Source organism: Tiliqua scincoides, chromosome 4 (genome assembly GCF_035046505.1).
Source record: "Tiliqua scincoides isolate rTilSci1 chromosome 4, rTilSci1.hap2, whole genome shotgun sequence".
NCBI classification, from domain to species: domain Eukaryota; kingdom Metazoa; phylum Chordata; class Lepidosauria; order Squamata; family Scincidae; genus Tiliqua; species Tiliqua scincoides.
In genome coordinates this window covers 1,663,365-1,672,825 of record NC_089824.1, presented here as the reverse complement: position 1 = coordinate 1,672,825, position 9,461 = coordinate 1,663,365, and positions in this window count along the sequence as shown.

The following is a 9,461-nucleotide window of genomic DNA, read 5'->3' as shown; positions in this document are numbered from 1 at the left end:
TTCTTTTCCTCCTGCCTGGCTCTGGCTGAAGTCCTGCCAGGACTGACCCCCTCCCCTTCACTGCATGCTTTAGGTATGGAGCAAGGATTCCACTCCCAAACATGGACTTCCTGCTAACCTCTTCACTTGCCTCTCAAAGCACTGTTCACACACAAGGTGAAGAGCTGGCTCTGTCCTACTTTGCACTGCATGCTGACTTTGCTGGAAAGGGCAAATGGCTATTCCCACCTCCAGAGCCCACTGGAACATGGCACCAGAGGAGGGACAGCAGCCAGTCTCAAATGCCTCTGGGGAGCTGTCTACAGTGAGCCCCCATCCCTCCCTCTCTGCTCTTCTTGCCACTTTCCTTCAGTTAGGTGGGTGGTAGCCCTCTGGGACAAACCACTGGCCTCCTTTGCACTGTGTTGGTAACAGCTGAGAGCGCTAGAGGCAGGAGAGAATCTGTTATTGCTGGACTATATTCCTGCCTCCTCCCCCCCCCCATTCCCAGTAGATGCCACCTCTCTGGCTATTTGGCAAACAATAAACTGGAATCCTGGCCCCTGTTCTGTGCTCTGCCTGGTCCCTTATTGACTGTAGGTTGAGTGAAAAACCTGCAGAGGTGACATCTAGGGAGAAATATACTGTATGCTTTCCAGTTGAATCCAGAGGAACAACCCACTTTACAGTAAAGATCCACATTTCTAACTTGGCCTGGGAATAGATCCCACCTGATATCTGCCTCTCAGGGCCCCCTTCAGGTACCAAATGTCAGCCTATGGTTGTGTCGAGAAGTAAGCAGGTCCCTAAAGCCTCCCCCTCTGGGGAGTTAGTGCTGACCTAGCTCAGGTGGCTTGACCTCTTCTGCCCCTTTTAGCACAGAAGCAAGAGGATCAGGTCCTTAAGGTGCTGCTCCCTCTCAGGGGGATGGGAGGATGACAGAGGAGGTGGGTGGCTGAATTGGAAAGTGGAGCTGCCGGGGACTGTGCCAGCCCACTCACTGCACTGACAAGCGTCACTGGTGAAGATGTCCTGCATGTCCCCAGAGAAACATTTTATTTTGCTCAATACATGCAAATAAGTACAGAATTCCATTCTTCAGGATTAGCAGCACCTCAAGCTGGGAAGTCCAGAAGGGAGGTAGCCCTGCTACATCCTCGGGAAGCTCCTGTTGAGGTGCCCTTTGGGCTGATCCTGCCAGAGCCACAGCGGGCAGCCACCCAGTCCCCTCCCAGTCCTTCAGAAGGGGCAGTGGCCAGGTGGCATCTGGTTCCATCCCATGCCACTCTTGGGGTAGTGAACAGAGCATTTTGCACCTTCTGCATCCAAGGGGAAGTTGGATGGTGGCGCTCCTTTTGTGTCTCATGCAAAAGGTCTCTAGTTCAGTCCCTGGCAGTATCTCCAAGTAGCAGAGCTGGGAAAGCTGGTTTCTGTCCGAAATCCTGGAGAGCGGCTGCCAGTCAGTGTTGACATTAAAATGGATTGACTCAGGAGGAAGCAGCTTCCTATGTGCCCAAGGGGCACCCGGGAAATGGGATGGGGAAGCAGGATACAGCCGCCTGGTTCCAGTGGGCAGGATGTACATAGGCTGTGAGACCGTAAGTGCAGCAAGGTAGGGCTGGGGGCAGTGGAAAGCCAAGGTGCACCGAAAGGGGCAAGGGGACCACCCTGTGAGGGGCAACATCACTGCAGTACGTGGTGGGAAACTGGCCCCAGGGTGCAAGGGGGGGCTGGCACACAGCAGCACTGAAGGAACTGGTGCTGCAGCAGGAGTGGAGAGGGAGGGGATTGGTGGAAGGGAGGGGGCCCCACTCTCTCCTTTCACCACGGGAGGGAGAGGAGCTGGTCCCAGGAGGGTCAGGGCTGCTCAGGAAAGGGCCACAGCCGTCCAAGGCTGCATGCGGGCTGGGGGTAGGTGTCAGGACAGACCGCTTTGGTCCTGAGTGGGAGTCTGCCCCCTGCAAATGTGGCAGCAGAGACTCAATGGCAAAAGAGCTGCTCAGGGGGGGCTTGGTGGCCTCAGCCCCACCTCCAGTGCGGAAGGACTGAGCTGTGTGTGGTGCCTGGGGTGCGGTCCTGCGGGAGGCCGAGAAGGAACAGCCGTGGAGCACGTAAGGGGCCAGGTCTTGGATGAAGCCGGCCTCCTCCTGGCGGGAGACAGGAGTGCTCTGCAGCCGGAGGGCCTCTGGCGGGATGCGATCCACGTGGACAATCCAGAAGTTTCCCTTGGCCTTGGGCTTGCTGGAGTCCTTCAGCACCTGCCAGGAGAAAGAGGTGGTCGGGTTCTTTGCTTCTTTGGCTGCCAGGGACAGCGGGAGGTGCCCAGTTTGACCATCATTTGGGCTGATGCCCAAAGAACCTGAGGAACTGCCTCCCCCCCCCCCCGTGAGGTCAACAAAGGGTCCCACAACATGTGGTATTCAGAGGTAGACTGCAGCTGAGCATGACTGATCACTACTGATGTAAACTCTTGGACAGACTCGGAAGCAAATCCTTTGCCTCTCCCTAGAAGGCCTTTGCTGCTCTCCTGCCTGCTGCCGCCCTCCAAGCGTCCCTGATGTCCTGTCAGGCGAGCACTGAGCCTGCCCGTGGGCCTGGTTCTTGGAACCAATTCTGCTCCCTTTAACTGCTTCTGGGGTGACCTGGGATGACCTCGGAGCAAGAGGAAAGGCTGCCTCTTCCAGCCACTGGCCCAGCAAGCCCCACGGGGTCTCTGTAGACTGGCAGTGGCTCTCGGGGGGGGGGGGGTTTCAGTCCCACTTCTAAGACCTTTGGGCTGGAGAGGCCCTAGAGCCTCTCCTAGAGTCCCCCTCCCCTCAAGACTTCCTGCCTTCACAGGCTGTGCTCCCCTCAGTGAGGGCAGGGCTGGCCCTCCCTCCTAGCAAAGGCAGGGTGCCAACCGGCCCCCCCTTACCATGGAGAAGCAGTCATTGCAGGAGAGGTTGTGGCGGATGGAGTCCTTCCAGCCCTGGTAGCCCTCCTGGAAGAAGGGGAAGAGGCTGCCGATCTCCTGGATGATCTGGAATGACAAAAGGGGGGTGACTTGGTCTCTTGCTGTCAGCTGCCTTTCCCGCACCTAGCAAGGGGCCCCTGCGGTCCTCCTTCCAATGCATGGGGGGGCCATCCAAGCCTGGGACAGGGGAGGCTCTTGCTTCGTGCCCCCCCTCCAGACTGCTCCTTTGGGGGGCTGAGGACCCTTCTCCCTTGGAGCTGGCTGGGGGAAGAGGAGCCCAAAACAGCGCTTGGAACTGCCCCCCCCCCCCCCGCTTAAGGGGGAAGGGTTTGCAGCCTCCCCACTTTCTCGTGCTGGAGACGTGCCCCCGTAACTGCCAGGCTGCAATCCTATCCTTACAGGGTTTCCTGGGAGTAAGCTCCACTGACTGCAATGAACTTACTTCTGAGTAGATAGGCACAGGATTGGGCTCTCAGACTTCCCGGCGCAACCGGCGGGGCTTCTCCACTTTGCTGCTGCTTTCTGGCCAGAGGGACCCTCCCAAGCCATTGGGGGCTGCAACTCTATCCACACACTTGCCTGAGAATAAGCCCCCTTGACTGTAGTGGGACCTACTTCTGAGCAGACACGCATAAGAGTGGGCGCTAACGCTGCAATCCTACCCACACTTACCTAGGAGTAAGCCCCGCTGACTTAGTGTGAACATGCATAGGATTGGGCTGTAAGGGCCAATCTACACGTTACGCGACACGCAAGTCGGGGCCTCCGGCTCCAAGCAGCGCGTGGGGCTGGTGTGGTCTCCCCCCCCCCCCCCGGAAGCCCGTGAAGAGCAGCCCCGCGCCAAGCGGCTCTGTCCAGCGGCCCGGCGGCGCGCCCTCGTTGGCAGAGCCGAGGCGCCCAAGCTGGCAGCCTGACCTCGGAGCCCTCCCCCGCGGGCGCCACCGGCAGCTGCCAAGGGGGGCTGCGGAGCACGTGGGCTTCTCCCGCAGAGGCTTCTCCGCGGAGCAAGCCCATGGCACGCGGCGGGACCGACCTGCCCAGGGAGGGAGGCGTGGCGAGCAGCGGCGCATATCAAGTGGCGGGGAGTTCCAAGGACGCTTGGTCTTCAGGCCGCCGCACGCGCGCCGGACACGCGAGTGGCGCCCACCCCCGGGACGGCCCCTCCGTGCCGGCAGAAGGCGCTTCCGCCAGAGCTCCTCCGCTGCCAGACCAGCGGGGGGCCTGAGTCGGGGACGCGGGCTGGGCGGGAGGCAGGGGCGGCAGTGCCTCCCCGCGGAAAGGGGCTCCCGCACGCCCGGCCCGCGCGCTTCCCTTCCTCCGGCTTGGCGTGAGCGCCTTCCGCGGGGAGGCACTGCCGCCCCTGCCTCCCGCCCGGAGCCGCCCCGCCCCGCCGGGCCGCTGACCTGGGAGAGCTTGAGCCTCTTGGCGGGCGAGGCCTGGATGACCAGCGCGATCATGGCCAGGTAGGTGTAGGGCGGCTTGGCGTGCCGGCGGTAGCGCTTCGGCCTCGGCCCGCGCCTGGACGGCGACTCCTGGCGGGCCTCGAGCGGGCGTCTCTCCGCGGCGCGCACTGCGCGGGCCATGAGCCGAGGGCGCGGCGGGGCCCGAGGGGTCTGGCCGCGCCCCCCCCGGCCGGCCGGCTCTTAAGGCCCCCGCGGGGCGCGCGCCCTTTCTCATGCTGATGGGCCGGCGGGGCTGCAATTAGGCGAGGGCGCTAATCGCCCGCGCGGGTGCGGTGGGCCGGGCCGGGCCGGCCGGGGGGAGAGGCAGGCGCAGGGTCGCCGCCGCCCCAGGCTGTGGATTGGCCGGCCGGGGGCCAGGGGCCCGGACTGCCCCGCTACGCTCTCCCCAAGGGCCGGTGCCAGGGGTCCGGCTGCCTCGCGTGGGCTGCTGTGAGCCCTGGCAAGCCGGACGGGACGGGCCCCTCTGGCTGAGCCAGCCAGCTCTTCCGACGTGCCCGGGAGTCTGGGCAGAAGGCCGCTGCCTGGCCAACAGCGCTTGCCGAGACTTGTGGAGCACCTGCGCTTTCCAGCACCCAGGCAAGCGCAGTGCAGCTCCCAGGTGAGAGGAGGCCTCCCTGAGTGCCCCCCAACTGCGGGATGCAGCACATCTCCCACCAGCCCAGCTATGCCAGTGCTGGAAAGCTGGTTAGGACTGAGGCCGTAGCCATTTCTGCCCAATGCTGCATCAATGCTGCAGGGACCAAATGCGCACACCGAGGCAGAAATGGCTGTCAGGGGCATGTTCTCTGATCAAGGCTGGTCTCTGTGGGAGGACTGGTGCATCGCAGACTGAGACCCTTCCCAAGGAAGGCCTTCCCTCCTGGACATGTATAGTGAGCTGCTGGGAATTTGCAATCAGATCAAGACTTTTATCAGTAAAAGACTGATAAAGGTACTTTGTGTACCTTGGCTCAATGATCTCCAACACTCTTTCTCTCGATACTGAGCTAAACGAGCGCATCGGTAAAGCAGCTACCACGTTTTCCAGACTCACAAAGAGAGTCTGGTCCAACAAGAAGCTGACGGAACATACCAAGATCCAGGTCTACAGAGCTTGCGTCCTGAGTACACTTCTGTACTGCATCGAGTCATGGTAAGGGGGGAGAGCTGTGCATATCACCTGAGCTCCTTGAAGCAAGGCAGGATATTTTCCCCTCTAATTATATGACAGGAATAGTTTCTTGTGTGTGCTTCTGCTCCCAGAAATACCTTGGATTCCTCACCCACCCCACTCTTAGGTTTATTTGTTATCTTATTTTTTGCTGCAGCAGCCACACAGCTGAGTTGGTACCTCTTTTTACTGACTCTGCTTCTGTGCCTTTTAACAGCGTCCTGACCTGTAGGGGGCTCTTAAAGGCCAAGACAGGGAAGCATTTTCTGGCAAGAACAAATGTGAACATAATAATAATAATAATACTTTTATTTCATTTTGTTCAAAACACTTCTAACATGTGATTTCAGTAGTCTTTACAAAGACCTTAGGGATGGACCTCAACAGGTGGGAAACCCTGGCCTCTGAGCGGCCCGCTTGGAGGCAGGCTGTGCAGCATGGCCTTTCCCAGTTTGAAGAGACACTTTGCCAGCAGTCTGAGGCTAAGAGGCAAAGAAGGAAGGCCCATAGCCAGGGAGACAAACCAGGGACAGACTGCACTTGCTCCCGGTGTGGAGGGGATTGTCACTCCCGGATTGGCCTTTTCAGCCACACTAGACGCTGTGCCAGAATCACCTTTCAGAGCGCGATACCATAGTCTTTCGAGACTGAAGGTTGCCAATACAATACAAATGTGAGGTGAGTCAATTTGCTTACCATATTCTAGATTGGAGGGCGAGCACTGAGACTGAGAAACTTGCCTAAGACCACGTAGTGACATTGCAAGAACAGGCAGAAACTCAAGAGGTGTAGCTTTCCCAGGCAGTATGCTGCATCATCATCTGTTGACTTTCTGGCTGTTGTACACCATGCAGGGGGTTCTGTCTTCGGGAAGTAAGGTGACAAGCTAAATTGTCCCCTTGTCCAGAAACCTCCTGCCACTCTCCTGTCTGTTGACATTCTCCATCAAAAAGTGGCCAGAGCTCCCCCCCCCCACAACCTGGATCTTCCCCACACCTGCATCTGCATCAGTTGGTGCCTGCATCTGATGGTAGCAATGGTTATTGCCAAGTTACTGCTAAAATAAAAATCAGGCAATGTGATATTGGGGGGCGGGGAATGGGGTGGCAGCCCAAGGTGTCAATTTGGTCTCCTGGGGCACAAAGCAATCCTGAAAATTCCAGCATCTTTCACACCACAGCCTTCTCCTTTCTTTACAAATGTGTGGTTGCTGGTATGAATGAGTCAGTGGTGAGGTAAAGGTATTCTGAGTATGCTCAAGAGTCACAATATACATTGTTTAGGTTTCATTTTTCCCCTCAGAATTAAGCTCTGGTATGAAAAATAGGTTCTGGGACTGGCGGGAGTGGAACCTTGCTTGGGTAGCCTGCCTGGGTCTGAGCCACAACTTTCTAGGTGGAGTCCTCTTCTCAAATTCAGTCCCCACCTGCACTCAGTGTAAAGCAGCAAACCGTACAACTTGGAAGTGCCCTGCACCCCTCTTGACCTGAGAGTATCTGGGTTCCCATTTTGTGTGAAAACTGAAGCCTGAAGAATTCTGAGAAGGTGGCTTGAGAGGCACATGCATAAGAACTGTTGGGGGTTCTCCTCTGGGCAGTGGATCCTGCAAGCAGCCTGCTTTATTGCATGGCATGCGCAGAGAGGTGTGACCCCCAAATCCTCCAGTGTGCAGCCAGGCCCCTGGGCTTGGAGATGCCTTTGCTGACACCCCTGCAAAGGGTTGCACTTTTGCCACTTCCAATAGCTTCCTTTGCCTGTGGGGAGTCTCTGTTGGCTCTGTGGGGCAGGAGAAACCCTGGAAGCTGGAGGGAGGCTTGGGACTGTCTGGCCCCCAGGCCAGGGGCTCCTCCAGGATGCTTCTTCTTCCTCTTGGTGTCTGCATACTAATAGCTCAGTTTGTGCTCAGCCAGGCTGGCTCCTCTTTGGCTGCTGCCTCTCCCACAGCTTGAGAAGTCCCAGTCCAGCCTTCCTGGCAACAGGCCTTTGGCTTTGTTGTGCAAAGGGCACCTGGAGAATTATGCAAAGTAACCTGGATGGCTCTGTTAATGGGGCTGCCAATGTCTGGTGAATGGCCCTGCCAGGGCCAGGAGAGGGCTCCACCAGGGAGGTCACAGGGAGGTTATTGGGCTCAGGGCTTAGAGCGCCCCAATACTGGAGAGGGAAAAGGGGGCCTTTTGTGTCTGTAAGGACATGGGTGTCCAGCCGGTCAGCCATGGGACCAACCAACCTCAGGCAGTGGAGGGCTTCCGTCGGTTGTGAAACAGGGTGAGCTTGTAGGGAACTGCCTAAGTGTGCAAAAGTAGACAAGTTTGTAAGTTAAGAGAAAAGCGAAGACCGACCAACCCCCACCCCCTGCAGCGTGATGTGGATGAAGCCTGCTTAGGAGTCAGAGGAACAATAACAGCAGGACACCTCCAGAGAGGAAACTGGCTTGCTTGAGCCAAAGACTGGGGAGATGCAACACTTCATTGCAGTCCAGCTGATGATGATGTCAGGTCCTTGCCTCAAGGAGCTTTCAGTTTTACGTTTCAACAATGGGGAATACTTGGGGGAGGGCCAACATATAAGGTAAGAAGGGATCCATCCAGTCACATCTACTGAGGTTCATTGATATTGTTCATTTTTCACTAAATCCTCCCATGGATTGCAGGTTGGAGTGAAATTATATGCTCCCCCCACAACTAGCTCAGGATATAGTCAGTTCTCTTTATATGCAAATTTGTCATTATCTGCAAATATTGTGCCAGTGCACTGGGGCAAGGGGGGCTCAGTGCAGGGATGAGCCTGAAAGAGGCTGTGGAGGAGGAGACCTTGGCCTCCAGAACGCAGTGCCAGTGCAGTGCAGGGGGAGAGGGAGAGATGGTGAGGAGTTGCAGTAGTCCAGCCAGTTGTACTCATGATTGGATCAGTTTTCTGCATCAGATGGCATTGGCCCAAGGAAAATCCTTTGAAACATTTGTTTTCTGTTCCAGACTTGCCCCACTATCTCTGTCACCATCTGGTGACCCCCAGCTGAACCTCTACAATCCTGCTGATCAGGCAGGGCAGAGAAGGCAGAGACAGAGATGAGAGGTCTATGGAAGGCTACCTGAGGGCTCTCTTGGGCCTAAGACAAGCCCAGGGAAGGATGCAAGAGACAGGTGGAGGAGGAGGACTGGTGAGGCAACCCCCTCTCCACCTCTGAACTCTGAGGCCTCTTTGTTGGCCCAGCAACATTCAACAAGTAGATGGATGGCCAGCACAGAGAAAGCACCATCACCACAACCTTCAACACATCAAGGGATGTCCAGGAGGTAGAAGGAAGCATCAGATGTTGGAGGAGTTGACCAGCGCTTGCAATCAGCCAGCCCCATAGACTTCAAGTCAAGATTCAGGTTCATAATGTTCATAGAGTGTATGGTGAAGAGGGTTCCCTGGAACCTAACCCCATTTTTCCCATAAGCTCAGTGAGTCAGTTTGCTAATTTGGGATCCACTGGGTTTTCCAGGAACCTAACCGTAGAGGAGAAGGAAAACTGACTGTATTGTTCAATGTTGACTCTCAAAGTAACTGAAAATAGAGCTTTCTATTCAGATGTCAAAAATGAGCACATTTGTTGTTGCTGTAAGAGAATTCATTCCAAGTTTATACATTTAGATAAATACATTTAATAAATACATTTATAACTTTAGTCCACTTGGCAGAGACTGGACTCCAAATGAATTGGGCAGAATATTGCAGCATGTGAGTTTCAAGATTAGCTGCTCATTCATTACTAGAGGTGTGATTTTTTTGAGGATAATGTTAAAAAAACCCACTTTCTGGTAACACCACTTTCTGTGTGTAAAAAACAACTGCTTTCTGCTGGGCAGTCCTTGGCATTGGACAGTGGCACTGGCTGGCCTCCACTGTATCTCAGTATGTGCTCTGTGGTCAT